This window comes from Equus asinus, chromosome 29 (genome assembly GCF_041296235.1).
Source record: "Equus asinus isolate D_3611 breed Donkey chromosome 29, EquAss-T2T_v2, whole genome shotgun sequence".
In the NCBI taxonomy this organism is placed as follows: Eukaryota; Metazoa; Chordata; class Mammalia; order Perissodactyla; family Equidae; genus Equus; species Equus asinus.
This window is the reverse complement of record NC_091818.1, coordinates 39,509,002-39,525,521: the sequence shown is the minus strand read 5'-3', so window position 1 is coordinate 39,525,521 and position 16,520 is coordinate 39,509,002. Positions and strand designations below refer to the sequence as shown.

Here is a 16,520-nt window from a genome sequence, read left to right as displayed (position 1 = left end):
GGATGGACCTTCGGAGAGAATTTTTCAAGACACCAATCCTGGTCTTTTTAGATCCTAAAAGAATTTCCTGCATATAATGAGTCCCAAAGGGCTAGTAACCTTGTGTTTCAAGCGTCATACCCTGGAGTAGATATTATATAACCATGACCAACTTTTCATCAGCATTTGAAGCTCAAAACCCACAGGCACACACACAAAGAAAACACATTTATTATATCAAAGCCCTTATTGTAGTCATTTCATGGGGCCCGTTTCCCCTGTGAAACTGCAAACCAATTTCCTAAGGATGCCATTTCAGATGATTCATCCCCATTTTCAATCCATTTTTCACATCTCTTACTGAAGACCTTTAGCTTTCTGGTACAGAAGGCCAGGTTTCCTCATGCAAACTCTCCCTCTCATTTTCCCCCTTGGTTTGTTATCTTTTCTTTCCAGGCTTTCTGAGGGAGACCAAATTGAATGAAATCTGTTGATGAATCATTTGTTCTCTTCTGTCCTTTCCGCAAAAAGCCACGCCACAAGATACATTTCCAGATAATGCACTTCTTTCTTCACAGCGCATGTGGCCACACTGATTTTAAGAGACCCCCGATTCCGAAATCTGAGTAGGCCGCTACAGAAAAGGATTTCTGGGTTTGGCGGCCGTGCCAAGAGGTGGCGAAGGGGGACTCAGCCGTCTCTGTCATGCTCCCTGTGTTGCGACGGGAACAGTTGACAATTACACAGGCATCCATGAAGTGCAATGCGTGGGCGCTTTCAAGTTCCCCACGGTGGCGGTCCATCCCCTTGAGACGTGCTCCACATAGAAATTCTGGATTCTTCACTACACCCAGACTGACCAGACATCTTCCCGGTCTGTTTGGCACATTCATATAGTAAACGACACTCCCACGATAGGAGCATTAAAGAACTAACCCTGGACACAATTCTAGAACAGGACAATGATGGCCACATCCTCCACTCCCCCTTTCTATGTCCCTTCTCCCTTCGCACCATCTGTTCTGTTCCACGTCCTTGATCCTTCGTGTCCCTGGTCATTCCTCCCTCTAAGGTGTTCATCATCCCACGACCTCAGGTGTAGAAAAGGCTTCATGACTGATTCATTCATTGATTGATTCATTTCACAAAGATTCTCTACTCTGTGCCAGGTGCTGCCCCAGATGCTGGAAATACACTTGTGAGAAATATGAACACTGCCTTGTCCATAAATTTGGGGGAGAGCCGGCATTATCAAACGCTCATAAAAAGTGCACCATTGCAACTATTTCAAGTGATATGGAGTAGAGGATAGATGGCACCACCAAGTTGTATCTTATTTTATTCAACAAATGCCTTTAAGGTACTTATGACATGCCAGCCGCTGTTTTAAGATCTTTTCAAATGTTAATGTAATACCCCAAACAACCCTGGTGCTGGAATTGTTGTACTGATTTCATTTTACAGATGAGAACACCGAAGCACAGAGAAGTTAGGTCACTTGGGCTTGCACCACTGCTCAAGGCAGCACGGCTAGGATGTGGCGCCGTCAGACGAGGAGCCCAGGAGCCTGGCTGCAGATGCTGTGTTTGGAACATCTGGGCTTGCTGCAGAATAATGGAGATATTTACCTAATCGAGGAGTCAGCGAGGGCTTCCCTGAGGAAGCGTTGATGGAGCTGAGAAGAGACAGGGGAGTAGATTTGAAGGTGTCTGGAGGATGCAGGTGTGCTACTCCCTACTCCTACCTCCCATTCCCTCCACCCCCCACCCCCAGTTTCTAGAAGCTCAAAAGCCAAACATATAAATCGCCCTCTATAAACGGACTGCAGTTCTCCGTGAATATTTCTGACCTATAAACGAATTACCCAGAAGAGTAGAAAAATGAGAGCGCCAACGGCCTTTGCGCCCTTGCCTTCTATCTTGGACTCGCTCTGTTTGTTTTGTCCCCTCGCCAGCCCCGCTTGCTGCAAAGCTCAGAAATGACGACTTTGATCCTGATGGCTTCCATGGGAATTTTTTTCCTCACCAAAGAAATCATTTGTGGAAGCAATTGAGACGATCATTTCAAGATGCCAGAATAAGAGTCCTGGGCATTGGTCCCGGGGAAAATGTTTATTTTGCAGGTGGCCGATGACTCTTTTGGTCATTAGTATTGTTGTCGTAATTACCAACATTTTAACTCAACAGAGGTTCAGCTCCTCAAAACGGGCAGAGTGCCACAGAGGTGCACGAGGCGACAGGCAAGATGGGAGGTGGAGATGCAGGAAGTGACTCGCCCCTAAAGATGTTCCACGTCTCGACCGGCTCCATTGGGATGGCATGTTCATCCCTTAAACTCATCCAGCTCAGCTGGACAGAGCCACGGTGATTCGGCAAAGCTGAACTGGCACCTAGACATCATTTTACTAGAAGAGAGAGCTGAAGGATACAATAATATAATGCATATCTGCTTTTTTCCCTCCTCTCTCTGCGAGATGTATTTTTGGAGTAACTTTTTTTTTTTTTTTTTTGGTGAGGAAGATTGGCCCTGAGCTAACATCTGCTGCCAATCTTCCTCTCTTCTACATAGGATGCCACCACAGCATGGCTTGGCGAGTGGTGCTAGGTCCTCGCCCGTGATCCAAACCTACGAACCCCTGGCTGCCAAAGCTGAGCATGTGAATTTAACCACTACACCACCAGGCCAGCCCCTATTTTTGGAGCAACTTTTAATTTTGATATAATTTCAAAATTACAGAAAAAGTTACAGGAATAATATGGGGAGTCTTGTTTACCCACATGCATTTTACCCAGAATCCTTGTTGACATTGTGCACCATTTACTTTATCAGACTCTCTCTCTTTCTGAACTTTTTGAGGGTCTTTTGGAGATACCGTCATGCCCTTTTACCCTTAAATGCTTCATGGCACATTTTCTAAGAACGAAGACCTTGTCCTGAATGATAATATGGTTATCAAGATCAGGAATTTTTTTTTTTTAAAGATTTTTATTTTTTCCTTTTTCTCCCCAAAGCCCCCCGGTACATAGTTGTATATTCTTCGTTGTGGGTCCTTCTAGTTGTGGCATGTGGGACACTGCCTCAGCGTGGTTTGATGAGCAGTGTCATGTCCGCGCCCAGGATTCGAACCAACGAAACACTGGGCCGCCTGCAGCAGAGCGTGCGAACTTAACCACTCGGCCACAGGGCCAGCCCCAAGATCAGGAATTTTAACACTGATGCAATACTATGCCTGATTTAGAGTCCATACATATTCAAACGTTGTTAGTTGCCTCTAAATGATGGCTGTTTATTTCTTCACAGTCCAGGATCCAATCCAGGGTCACATATGACGCTGAGTTTTCTTGTTTTTTTGAACCGCCTTTAATCTGGAAGAGTTTCTCAGATTTTCTTTGTGTTTCTTGACCTTGTTATTTTTTAAGAGTACAGGCCAGTTATTTGGAAGAATGTCCTTCATTTGGCTTTGTTTGATGTTTCCATGATTAGATTCAAGCTACGGTTTTTGGGTTCTTTTAAGTTTTTTTGTGTGTGTGGAAGATTAGCCCTGAGCTAACATCTGCCACCAATCCTCCTCTTTTTGCTGAGGAAGACTGGCCCTGAGCTAACATCCGTGCCCATCTTCCTCCACTTTATATGTGGGATGCCTACCACAGCACGGCTTGCCAAGCGGTGCCACGTCCGCACCCAGGATCTGAACCAGTGAACCCAGGGCTGACGAAGCAGAATGTGTGAACTTAACTGCTGCACCACCGGGCCAGCCCCTTTTTAAAAAGTTTTTAAAGACTTTTTTTTAAGAGCAGTTTTAGGTTCATGTATCTGTTTTAGAGAGGCTGAGGCAGCGGGGAACAGCTGTTTGGTAGGGAGATCTGACCCAGAGTGCCTGGTTCGATGCTGGCTCAGTCAATCACTAGGTGGGATCATGGATAAGCTGCTTAACCTCTGTGTGCCTCACCTTCGAAGCTGGGAAAATAGCAGTACCCCCCTCGCAGGGTGGTGGGAAGGATTCAGTGAGTCAGCATACACGAAGTGCCTACAGTCCGGCCTGGCTCATTGTAAGCGCATGAAAGTCTGCAATCATGGCTATTATCAGTGATCCTGGTCTCAGGGCTCAGGACGGGCAGCTCCTCCCTTCCCTGAGCTGCTCGCTCTTCCGCATCCCATCCCACACCTCCAGGGTTTTGTCCTTCTGTCCACTCCTCCTCGTTTACCCATTTCTCATTCTCTGATTCTGTTCCATCCCACGTCCACCAGCTCCTCCCTGAGTCTATTTCCATTCTGTGAACAACAGATAAAAAGCATCCACCATACATTAAAATCTGCAGGTTCCTCTTAAATCCATGAGTGCATCAACCTCGCTGTATTAGTTTGCTAGGGCTGACATAGCTCGTGCTCTCTCCCAGCTTCCGATGGCTGCCGGCAATCCTCGGCTTGTAGGTGCATCACTGCCGTCTCTGCCTTTGTCTTCACATGACGTTCCCCTCTGTGTCTCTTCTCTTCTCCTAGGGACACCATTCCGTGCTTAGAGCCCTCTCTAATCCAGTATGACCTCATCTGCACTTAGCTAATTACATCTGCAAAGGCCTTATTTCCAAATAGGGTCACAATATGAGGTTTCAGGTGGACATGAATTTGGGGGACACTATGCAACCCAGTACAGTTGCCTGTGTACTTAAGTGTGACTTAAGGAAACGTGAGAAGCACATACAATCTAGTCATAGGGACTTTCTCCGTGAAGTCCGCTCACCCTCCCTCCATGGAGGTTGCTCCGGGAGGAGTTTAAGCCCTCAGAGAATCCAGGAATCAGCTGCAACCACTGGAAAGGAGAGGGGCTGCAGCAGGTGCCAACGAAGCTCAGAGTCAGACCACAAGGGAGCCACAGGAGCCGACCCTGGAAACGTGAAAGCCCTTTAACGTGTCAGCTCTGTTGATTTGGCGTCTGTACCCACCCAACAAGGGCCAACATCGGTGTCAGCAACCATATGTCCAGGGGCCTGCTGACTGTCTTCTTTCTTCCACTTCCAACAATTGTCTGTTGACACATCCCCAGAAACCATCTAGTAATCAAATCAGTGTTTTCTGACTCTGCAAGGCTCTGTATGTGTATGTTCATGTGTATCTGTGTGTGTGTGTGTACATGCATGCATACACTTTAGGGCTTTGTGTGCTTCTGTGTCTTAGCAAAGAGTCTCCCACAATGATTACACTTGTCGTTTGGAAGACTCTCAGCTCCTCCCTGCCAATTGTCATTCTAACTAGACTATCATCCAAGCAGCCTTGGCACACGTGAGCACGCAGTGTCGGGGGGGATTCTGCCCAGAAGTGAATTTTCCTACAGAGCTGGTTGTTTAAAATATTCTTAAAAACTTCAGCGCAGTACACTGGGAAGCTCACAGGAGCCAAGTCAGTGAGAACCAGGTTTGGAAACCATCGTCCCCATTCATTACCAGTGTGAACTTGGAACCTCCTCGCATTCCCAGTTCCCACGTCTACAAAATGTCAACAACAATACCTACCTCGTGGGGTTATTATGAAAACTAACTGAGATCTATGTGCACAGAACCAAACTGAGTAGCTGTCACATAGATGACTCTTGATAAATGGTGGCATTATGAGTTCTGGGAGTCTCTGGCTGGACTGGTCACATACGCACTCTGGCAGAATCAGTCCAAAAAGGAGTCAGGAGGCTTATGCACCAACATGGTACTACGTGGCTCAGCAAGTGACAGGTCACAACTAGCCACATCTGTGGCTCCCACTGGCTCTTTCCCAGGCCCCGAAGGTCAGCCTGCTGAACACTTCCCTTGGGATGTTTCTATCAGAGTGTCCCCAGGTGTAGGGCATGGCAGTGCCACAGCTCACAGAGCTCCCAGGAAGGCTGCTCCTCAAAGGCCTTTGGCATTTCTTCCATAAGAAGTAAGAAGAGGAGAAGAAGTGGCCTTTCCTAATTTGCCGTTGATGAAAATGTTCCCCTTGATCCAAGTGTCAATTAAACTCCTCCAACACACCCACACGTGCAACAGTTTATAAACTCCAGGAGGGCAGGGAGTGTGTCTATCTTGTTCCTTGGTATGTCCTCAGTACCCAGAGCAGCGCCTGACACAGACTAGGGATCTGAATAAAAATAACCCCAACACCAATTGTTATTGTTATAGATGGAATGTTTGCACCCCTCCACATTTGTGTATTGAAGCCCTAGCCCCTGTGTGATGGTATGTGGAGGGGGGGCTCTCAGAAGTAAGTAGGTTCAGATGAGGTCATGGGGATGGGGCCCCCATGATGGGATTAGCGCCCTTATAAGAAGGGACACCAGAGAGCTCTGTTCACCATGTAAGGACACAGAGAGAAGACAGCCGACTATAAATCAGGGAGTGAGCTCTCACAAGGAGATGAATCTGCCAGCGTCTTGGTCTTGGACTTCCAGACTCTGGAACTATGAGAACCAAATGTCTGTAGTCTAAGCCACCCAGTCTGTGTATTCTGTTATGGCAGCTCGAGCTGACTAAGACACCTATGTCCTGCTTACTATGTGCCAAGCCCCGTCCTTAGCACGTCATACGTATGATCACACTTAGTCATCACCCAGTCCATCATGTAGGTACCATCATCATCCTATTTTCAGACCAGGAAATTGAGACAAAAGGAAGTTAAGAAACTTGCCAGATAAATATTCTCTCCTGCTTACTTGCTTCTTGTCAGATTCTCTGTTGTTGGAATCACCCCGAGGCCCCTCACTTCACCCAAGAAGGGAAGAGAAGAGAAAGAAGAGAAGAGAAAGGAAGGGAAGAGAAGAAAGAAGAGAAGCCATGCATTGCAAGGAAGACAGAACTGAATCTTCTGTGTGAGAGGGAGCGGGGAGAAAGACAAAGAGATAGAATTGAAGAAACATAGAGAAAGAGAGAAAAAGAGTGAAAAAGAAAAAGAGAGTGAGAGCGAGAAAGGCAGGACAGAAATTTTTCAGGATCACCAAAGAAGCATTTCCTTGGACCTCGACTGGCAACCACTGAATGAGTGAAAGATGGCAACTGCTGTGGTCATGAGGATTCTCCCAAGAGTCCACCAGGTGATGGGGTTTCCCACTGAGGTCCCCGCAATCTTGGAAGGGGGGTGATTGTGAATTTCCAGTCTCTTTTCACTTGACTTCAGACTCCAGTCCTTGAATCACATTTGTTGTTAAACACCAAAGGCCACAGCACGTAGCCCAGAAAGCCCCAATTTCTTGCTTCAAAATGACTATCTGGACAAGATAATCACGGAAAATTAATTAGAGAAATTCTTGGGACAAATGAAGGAGTCAGGTACTGGAATCTCACATTTAAAAGATGTGTGCACACAACCAGCGGAACATAACACAAACGTATATCTAAACGCTGTCAGAAGCCCTGTAGAAATATCCCTCTGGGTTACCTGTGCAGGTCTAGAGGGCTCTGGAGCTCACCCTCAGCTCGTCTAGAACACCTTTCCTGGCAGACATCATGTCATCGCCTCACTCTCACATGGTTTTGTTTTCTCCTCTACTCCACGGTGTTTCTGCTCTGCATTTACACTTTAGGTCATTTAAGAATCAGAAGAGAGCGATGGACATTCTCCCCTCGCAGAACAACAACATGCAAAACTTTGCGAATCATTTCATGAAATTCGTAGATCTCTCGACACCTTCCTATATATTCTTCTGGGGTCTTTGGCCCCAAAAAACAGTTCTATAGGTGGCATTATACAAATAAAATATCAACAATGAACACAAGCACAACCCACAAGAAATATCTGGGGATATTCTGCCAATATCACACAAACTGCCCCTATAACTTCGTCTAAAGACCTCAGCTTCCAAGTAGCAATATTCCAGAGTTTATAGATTAGAATAACCTAGTATCACCTATGTGCTCCTTCCAATTCTTCAAGGGAGACAGTGAGCTTCCAGGTAAGCTTTCAGTGGGTCACCTCTAGAGAACGGAGCGTTAAATTATATTTTTTTCTCAATTTTGAAAGACAGGTGATTTCTGGCTGCTCGTGGAGGGAGGGCTTCTTCCCCGGTCCCTCCCCTTTCTGTGCAGAGGGGGCACCATCCATGCAGCGCTCTGGGCCCCCTCTATCTCCTCCCTCATTCTCGGAGAAGGAGGGTAATAGTCTGTAAGGTGAGTCTGGAAAGAGAAACCGGACACGTCCTTCCCCAGCTCTTTCTCTTGGGAGGAAGCCACCTGCAGAGAGCACACCCTTCCGCCATGGGAGAGTCACAGGAATCCCAGAGGCCATTATAAGATGGGTAAATCTACTCAAGCAGGGTCAATCTTAGGAAACCCACCTACCCACAGAGAGGAGCCACTTTCTCCAGTATAGTTCACTTTCCCCGTACAACGGGAACACATAGGACTTGCATCTGCCATCCTCTTCGGTCTTATTTCTCAATTGCTTAGAACTCAAGTGAGGAAGAGGTGTATTATTGACTGGGGCCTCTCAAACCCCAATCCTGGTCTAAGGGACGTGCTCTTGAATGTTGAATCCAATCTGTCTACCGGGAAGTGGTTCAAAGGAGCCCTTGGTAAAGGCACAGCCCGGCTGACCATGTCCCATGATACGTGACTGCAGTGGCCAGGGAACTAGCCACTGCCTCCTGAAGCTAGGCAATCTATCCAAGTAGACTTTGGATATAGTTACCCCTGGACAACCCTCTAATTCAGGAAGTCAGGTCTTGCGGAAGACTGTCATTTCACTCTTTTCCCAAACCCTATAAAATTAATCCAGAAAGGTCCACATTCCCCTACATCTCTATGCTTTCAAGTATGTATACTCCCCTTTGGGGCTTGTGTTTACTGAAGGAGCCCTTTTCCACCCCCTCATTGCTTTCCAAGACCTATCAACCTGAGCCTTTGTTCTGGAATTTGTTCTGACTATACTCTGGTCTTTAGGTGTGAAGAGCATTTGCGACTTGATTGATCTCTTGACTCTCACCTTCCTTCCTCTTTCTTGGCCTAGTTTCTAACTTGAGGTTAGCTCCTCCCACCTCCCACTCTGCTTTAGGGTTTCCTGAAGCCCCCACTTGACTTCAGCTAAGCATCCTACTTGGTTCTACTTCCCCTTACAGCTCCATACTTCAAGACAAAAATGGAAATATATTATGTATAATATAAATATGTAGTATAAAATCCCATGAACTTATTAACAAAAGGAAAGCAATAGATGAATGCATTGCCCCATCTCCACTCGTTGGTAATTCCACTAACCCTTGAGACTCATGCTGATCCACCAGTGACCATTTCCCATGTTTGACTTCATGGAGAATCTAGTCAATCAGTCAACAAGGAGTCTGTCCAGCTGGTCGTCCTCCACTTAAATGTTAGGTTATTGTGTTTTGGTTTCACATGATGCTACTGATGGTGATTATCATCTGTGATGATTCTGCCAATGGCAGAGAACAGAAGAGTTTGGGTTGGTTGGTAGGTTGGTTGGTAGGTTGGTTGGTTGAAAAATATGTTGATGATTCTGCCGAGTCTGCGACACACCAGGATTGTTCATTTTGAAGTACCTGGTTGGGGAGGGGTCACTACACAGAACTGCTCAGACCTGCGGGAGCTCCATTTCCCTCAGTTCTCAAGTGAAGTCCAACAGAGGATGCCCTGGCCCTACTTTCTTTGCTCTTTTCCCTAGAGTCAAAGAATCTCAAATCTTTCTCTGGTTGCTTGAGCAAAATTGCGGTCATGTCCAAAATCCCATATAAACACAGACATGGCATGGTTCTCAGTGTTTAAAAAAAGAGCAAGCAAGAACTAATATCTCCAATACCCTTGGCCACGAACTGAATTTATATAGCAACCAGCAATGCCAATTAAAATGGCGAAGATGACAAGAAAGTAATTTTTCTTGTGCACAGCCTGAATTCTAAAGCCAGCATTTCCTTTAGTTCTGGATGTTCTATTTCCGTCCTGCTGTATCCTGATATCTATTAAGGTAAAGTATTTTCTCCAAACTTAGCTGCAGAGGCTGAGGAGATTCAAGTCCTTGGACTTATTTTAGGAGCTAACTTGCATCCTAAAGTGAGTATATTTTCTCCTTGCTCCTTCGATAAAAGCGATCACCGTTCTTTGGGCCACCTTTTAGCAGTTATGCAACCCTGAACAAATTGTTGGTTCATATGGTCTTCCTCAATTTGTACATCTGAACAGTGGATCAAATGAAATTTTTCTTACTTTCAGGGGTTTGGTGATGTCTAGTGGAAGGTTGTTGAGTAAACGAAGATATATCAGTACTATCTACTGGAGTGTCTATAGTCCCTACGCCCACCCCGCTCCAAGATGATTAAATTAGCAATGCCATCCTAAGAAAGATTAACCGCACAATGACTCCTGATTTCACCACTGAGAGATGAAAACTTGAAGTCAAGTTCAACGTTAAATGAGACTCTTCTGTTTGGAGAAGGTGCTCCAAGGGCAGAGCTGGTCAGTGAATAGCACCTAGCTGCTCCCTGATGGTCGCAACGGGATGGAGGCAGCAAGGAGCATGCTGGGAGTGGACAGTACTTCACGTGCCGGTTCAGTCTGCAGTAAGCCCAGATAGAAGCTATCACGAGGGAAGACAGTTAGCGTTTTAGTCTTCATTACCAGGAATTTTTACAACAGTGATAATATCAGCAGAAGCTGAAGTCATTGAGGTCTAAACATAATATGAACACGAATGGCAAATAAAGAAAATGGAGAAAGTCTTGGAGGCACACAGATTGTTTGAAAAGCTAACATAAAAATACATCTGTGTTTCCCAGGTTTTATGAAGCCCTATAGCCAATTTACAGAACCACTGAACCTTTATCGGTTGAATCCAAACGCGCTTTTTCAGACTCAGGGTATGTTAGCGGGTGTAGGCAGCCTTTCCTTTGTTGCTTACCAATATCTTTTCTTGCAATATTGGGAAAACTTACAATGTCTGTGAAAACCCTCGTAATCCACATGCAGAGAGACATTCTATAGCCAGGAGAGCATGACCAGAGGAGCTGGAGCTCCAAGAACAAACTTGCCTTGTGGCTAATTCTGGCACGCACCTGATGTCGCCGCTGTAGTTTCTGCACTTTAAAACAGGTATCACACCCAAACTTTCCTTTCATTGGACCAAACTAGGTCACGTGCAGGCATTTAAAATAGCACTAACATTCGGAGGCACCACACCAGATAAAAAGATTATTGTCTATATGCTTAACTTTTAATCTAGATATCTGGCATTAAAGTGGATTAAACCTGGTGTAATTAAGAGCCTCAACAAAAATCCAGAAGTCTCCTGAGTGATAATAATCTTTAACAACATTGACATTTGTCTAAACAAGGAGATTAGCTATAAATTCTACAGTTAAAAGAACATTTTGCGAATTAATATGTTGCACTTATTTTTCAAACGGCTTGAGGATTTTTTTTCTCCATGGACTTTAGGGTTTTTACACATTCAGAAGCAGAGAAAGTTGTCACCCCGAAATAGGTTCCCACTGTTTCATAAATACCACGGTGGGTATTAGTGACTTGGCAAAAAGATGTTAACGGAGATTCGAGGATGGTTTTATGAACGCAGTTCAGTATGACAAGCCTTTCAGAGTGAAAGCCAGTCTGAAGAAAAATGAATTATTCTTTCACCATTATTTTTATTTTTCTTCGCTTATAATTTTTGAGGCTTCTGAGTCTCTTGTCCCATGTCATACGTAGATGGAGAGACGGGTGAAAGAGATTGAAGACATTCTACTTTACAGAAGTCTAAGAAACACAGACAGGAGACTCTTAACTCAGTGCTAACATACAGGAAAAGATCTTAGATCCCCAAACCCTACTGAAAGGCACCTGAAAAAATCATATGACCCAGCGATTCTCAACCCTGGCTACATATTAGAATCATCTGGAGAGCTTTAAAAATACTGATGCCCAGGCCTCATCCCAAACTAATTAAATCAGATTTTCTCATTGGTGAGACAGCCCAGAGTGGTCATTTGAGACAACCATTGAATCAATGCTCAAAGCCTTTATTATCACCTAGAATTTTCCATCTGTGACGGTAGTGGGTTGAATAATGTCCCCCTCTCAAATTCATATCCATCCAGAACCTCAGAAAGTGACCTATTTGAAAATAGGCTCTTAGCTGACATAATTAGTTAGGGATTGAGATGAGCTCATATGGATAGGGTGGCCCAAATCCAATGACAATGTCCTTATGAGAAAAGGAAAGGACACGGAGAGACAGACACAGACAAGGAAGAAGGCCTCTGAAGAGGGAGAAAGAGATTGCAGTGGTGTTGACACGAGCCAAGGAACGCCCGAGGCCACCAGAGCAGGCAGAGGCAAGCAAGGGTTCTCCTCAAGAGCCTTGGGCGGGAGCACGGCTCTGCAGACACCTTGAGTTCAGACTTCTGGCCTCCAGACTGTGGAAGCCTGAGTTTCTGTGGTGTTAAGCCACACAGTTTCTGGATCTTTGTTTGGCAGCCCCAGGACACGAGGGCAGTGAGCTTCCCCTCATTTTGGGATTCCACAATAAACTATAGGCAACTTCTTAACATCATTGATGCTCACATCTCACCGTGAACACGGGCTGGATTCTTTCTGGGTACAGAACTATGCTGAGATCTCAGTGTGTGGGAATCCCAAATTAGGGTGGGCATTGAACCCCGATCCGAACCTTCCATACCATCCTGGATACCATTCCTCAGCCCGTCAGCTTGAACGGCTACAGCCCAGGACCACTTGAGATGATTTTCCAGGTGAACCAAGCAGAAGAGGCTGGCTTGTTAACAGTGTCAGGATTCTTCATGATTGATGCTGCGTGTGCTATAATTGGGCCTGCTTGATACCTACGCATTACTACTTTACCAACTATTAATTTAATGAAGGAATAATTTATTTTGTTTTAGAATTCACAGTATCAAGTGCCTTCGGATAAAGGTCGGTATCCTTTCGCTGTGCTAAATGATTGAATTAAAGTATTAGTTGTTAAGACGGGATGCAGCATAGTAAGAACAGAGGACTGGTATGAAAGTCCCCTAGAAGGATGTTTCTCAAGCCCATATATATATGACTTATTTATAACTTATATATGACATTTACATATAACTGAAACAATATTTTGAAAAAAATACCCTTAGTATTTGTGATGAACTCTGATATTTTATACTCTCCCTCTTTGTTTTTTGAGGAAGATTAGCCTTGAGCTAACATCTGCTGCCAATCCTTCTCTTTTTGCTGAGGAAGACTGGCCCAGAGCTCACATCTTGCCCATCTTCCTCTACTTTGTATGTAGGACGCCTACCACAGCATGGCTTGCCAAGCTGTGCCATGTGCACACCCGGGATCCAAACCAGTGAACCCTGGGCCACCAAAGCAGAATGTGTGCACTTAACTGCTGCGCAAGGCCAGCCCCTATACTCTCCCTCTTTTTTTTTTCTTCTTCTTCTTCTCCTCCCCAAAGCCCCCGGGTACACAGTTGTATATTTTAGTTGTATGTCCTTCTAGTTGTGGCAAGTGGGATGCCACCTCAGCATGGCTTGATGAGTGGTGCCATGTCCGTGCCCAGGATCTGAACCGGTGAAACCCTGAACCCCTGAAACTTAACTACAGGGCCACGGAGCCGGCCCCTCTCTCTCTCTTTTAATCCCAATGTTGATGCACTGAATGGATTTCTTGCCCCAGAAATGAGTTGCACCTCTCAGTTTTAAAAAACTCCTAATTTGAGGAATTGATCATGGACTCGGTAGTAGATGATACCAAGGTGACACCAAGAATAATTATTATTTGTGTTGGGTGTAATTAGCACATTGTGGTTCTCCAAGAAAATGTCCTAATTTTTCTTTTTTTTTTAAAGATTGGCACCTGGGTTAGCAACTGTTGCCAATCTTTTTTTTTTTTTTTTCCCTGCTTTATTTCCCCAAACCCCCCCTGTACATAGTTGTATATCTTAGTTGCAGGTCCTTCTAGTTGTGGGATGGGGGACGCTGCCTCAACGTGGCCTGACGAGCGGTGCCATGTCTGCGCCCAGGATCCGAACCCTGGGCCGCCGCAGCAGAGTGCGCGAACTTAACCACTGGGCCACGGAGCCGGCCCCTGTCCTAATTTTTAAAGAGATAATGAGAAGCAAACCTGGATGGTCCAGGAGACTCATTTCTTTCCCCATGTTGGTGGTGTAACTAGCTTGGCTCAGCTAGCCTGGGCCCATTAGCAGTGAAACAGCTGGGCTGTGGGCTTATGTTGGCATTCCCGCCAAGTATGGCTAGTCCCTGGCCCTGGTGTGCACTCTCTTGCATTAGTCCTGGGCCTAGAGATTTCTTGAGATATTTCTTATTTTGTAAAGAAATGAGGTGGTCCCCACCTCCTCTTAGGCTCACCCGTAGCCCCCTAGGAAGCACAAGTTGGGGGTGGGCCCTGTCCTCTCTCTCAGCGGGCTCTCTCTGTAGCACATCCAGCTGGGCCCCTCCCTGCTGCAGCCTTGGCCACGGTGTGCGCTGAGCATCAATGCGTGGCTCATGCCATGGAAAACTGAGAGTGGGAAATTTAGCCAGGCCTCTGCTACTTCTCTACTTGCCAATTTCCCCCCAGGACAGTCTATGATATATTTGCATCATGTGGCGTCAGGGACCCTCTTACACGACAAGGTGCCTCCTAAAGTACGTAAGATTGAGGTGACATGATGCTGGGGAAGATTTGTTTCAAAATACTTCCGCAAAGAGGAGAAGCGTGAGTGGACGGTGAGGCAAATGAGACACAACCTTGATAATGGTTGGCTCTGTGCGGTGGATATACAGGAATTCATTTTTCTATTCTATTTTGTACACATTTGAAGATTTTCATAATTAAAAGTTAAAAAGAGAAACACCGGGACCAGCTCAGTGGCACAGTGGTTAAGTTCGCACATTCTGCTTTGGTGGCCCAAGGTTCTCCGGTTCAGATCCCAGGTGCAGACCCATGCACTGCTTATCAAGCCATGCTGTGGCAGACAGCCCGCATATAAAATAGAGGAAGAGGGGCACAGATGTTAGCTCAGGGCCAGTCTTCCTCAAAAAGAGAGAGAGAGAGAGAGAGAAACACTGTCCTAGAATATCACATGCCCTTTAGCTTGGACGTTACATCATAACTTTGAGATTCTTGGAGAAGACTGTCAGTTTGATCCCCAAATTATCACTTGACAGAAAAACACTGAGAGAGAAAGGAAACAGAAAAATCCACATAGCAAAAAACTTGTATCCAGAAGCCGTTACTGCTCCTGCATTTACGTGGTAGTACAACACCATAAAGCCAACAATTTGGTCCTCTTCCTATTCTGCTTGGTATTGTTTCTCATATTTTCGTCTAAATGCCTAATTTCCCCCAAATAAATGGGAAACTGCTTAAGGAAAGGGATATTGACTAAGACACTTTTACTTTTCCAGAGGCCTACCACTTGCATATTTCAGGTAAATTCTTTTATTTTTTTCCAAGGAAGACCAGCCCTGAGCTAACATCTGCTGCCAGTCCTCCTCTTTTTGCTGAGGAAGACTGGCCCTGAGCTAATGTCTGCACCCATCTTCCTCTACTTTATATGTGGGATGCCACCACAGCATGGCTTGACAAGCAGTGTGTAGGTCCACACCTGGGATCCGAACTGGCAAACCCCGGGCCTCCAAAGCAGAGCATAAGACTGCTGGTCGTTGGACGGGCCCCTAAATATTTTTAATTAATTGAGCTAAATAGTTACTCTTAGTTTTCATGGCAGGCACGTTTTCTTGCGTTCTTCTATTTCCTTGGGAAAAAAATGTTGATTTGCCTATGGTAAAAAAACGATAACTCCCTTTTAACCAAAATTTTCAACAAGAATGCCATCAGCCTGCTTGTTGGATGATGAGTGAACACATATTGAGCGCTTACTGTGTGTCAGTCGCTTTGCAAAGTGCTCTACATAAATTATCCCATTTAATCGTCACGGGAATCCTGTAGAGCAGTTACTCTCAAAACCGACAGACAGGGAAACTGAGGCACAGAGCGATTAAGTACCTTTCTCAAGACCACAAAGCTATTAAGAGCCAGAGCCAGAGGGAGAATCCGGGAAAAGAGACTGATGCCCCAGTCACTGCTCTCAGTGACTTAGGTCTCTTCTCCCCACTCCAGAGCATCCGGGAGAACGCCCTCTCAGGCGCTATGTCCAACTTGACTTGGAATTCTGTTTGGCCTCTTTGATGCTGAAAGCGGGCTGCACAGAAACATGTTATATAAAGATGATATAAAGGACTAATATCTACTGGGCACCAAATGTACCAAGGACTATGCCCGTTGCTTCATAAATATTGTTTAATCCACAGAAAAACACTAGGTGTTCACTCCAGCTATAAACGGGGTGAACCAAGGATGCTAAGAGGCATCCAAAGTCATGACGAGGTGGCCGCCATCAGTGAATAAACGCATGAGGAGAACTTCTGGAACAATGCCCAGAAGGGACGGGGACAATGACCAGGGGCAGTGCTTTTCCATGGGAAAAGCAGAAGAGTTTGGTAAACAGAAGACAAGCAATGAACAAAAACAACCAATAAGGAAAATGGAGGGCACAGGAGGAGATGAGAGGTA

General features: G+C 45.5%; 1 long non-coding RNA gene across 1 annotated transcript in view; it reads left to right on the top strand.

Annotated features, from left to right (window-relative positions):
- Window positions 1-2,728, top strand: part of LOC139042499 (uncharacterized) — a 33,593-nt gene extending 30,865 nt beyond the window's left edge. Inside the window, exon 5 of the long non-coding RNA XR_011499269.1 lies at window positions 1,444-2,728. This is a non-coding gene — a long non-coding RNA (uncharacterized lncRNA). The remainder of the gene's footprint in view (window positions 1-1,443) is intronic.
- Window positions 2,729-16,520: the final 13,792 nt, after the last annotated feature.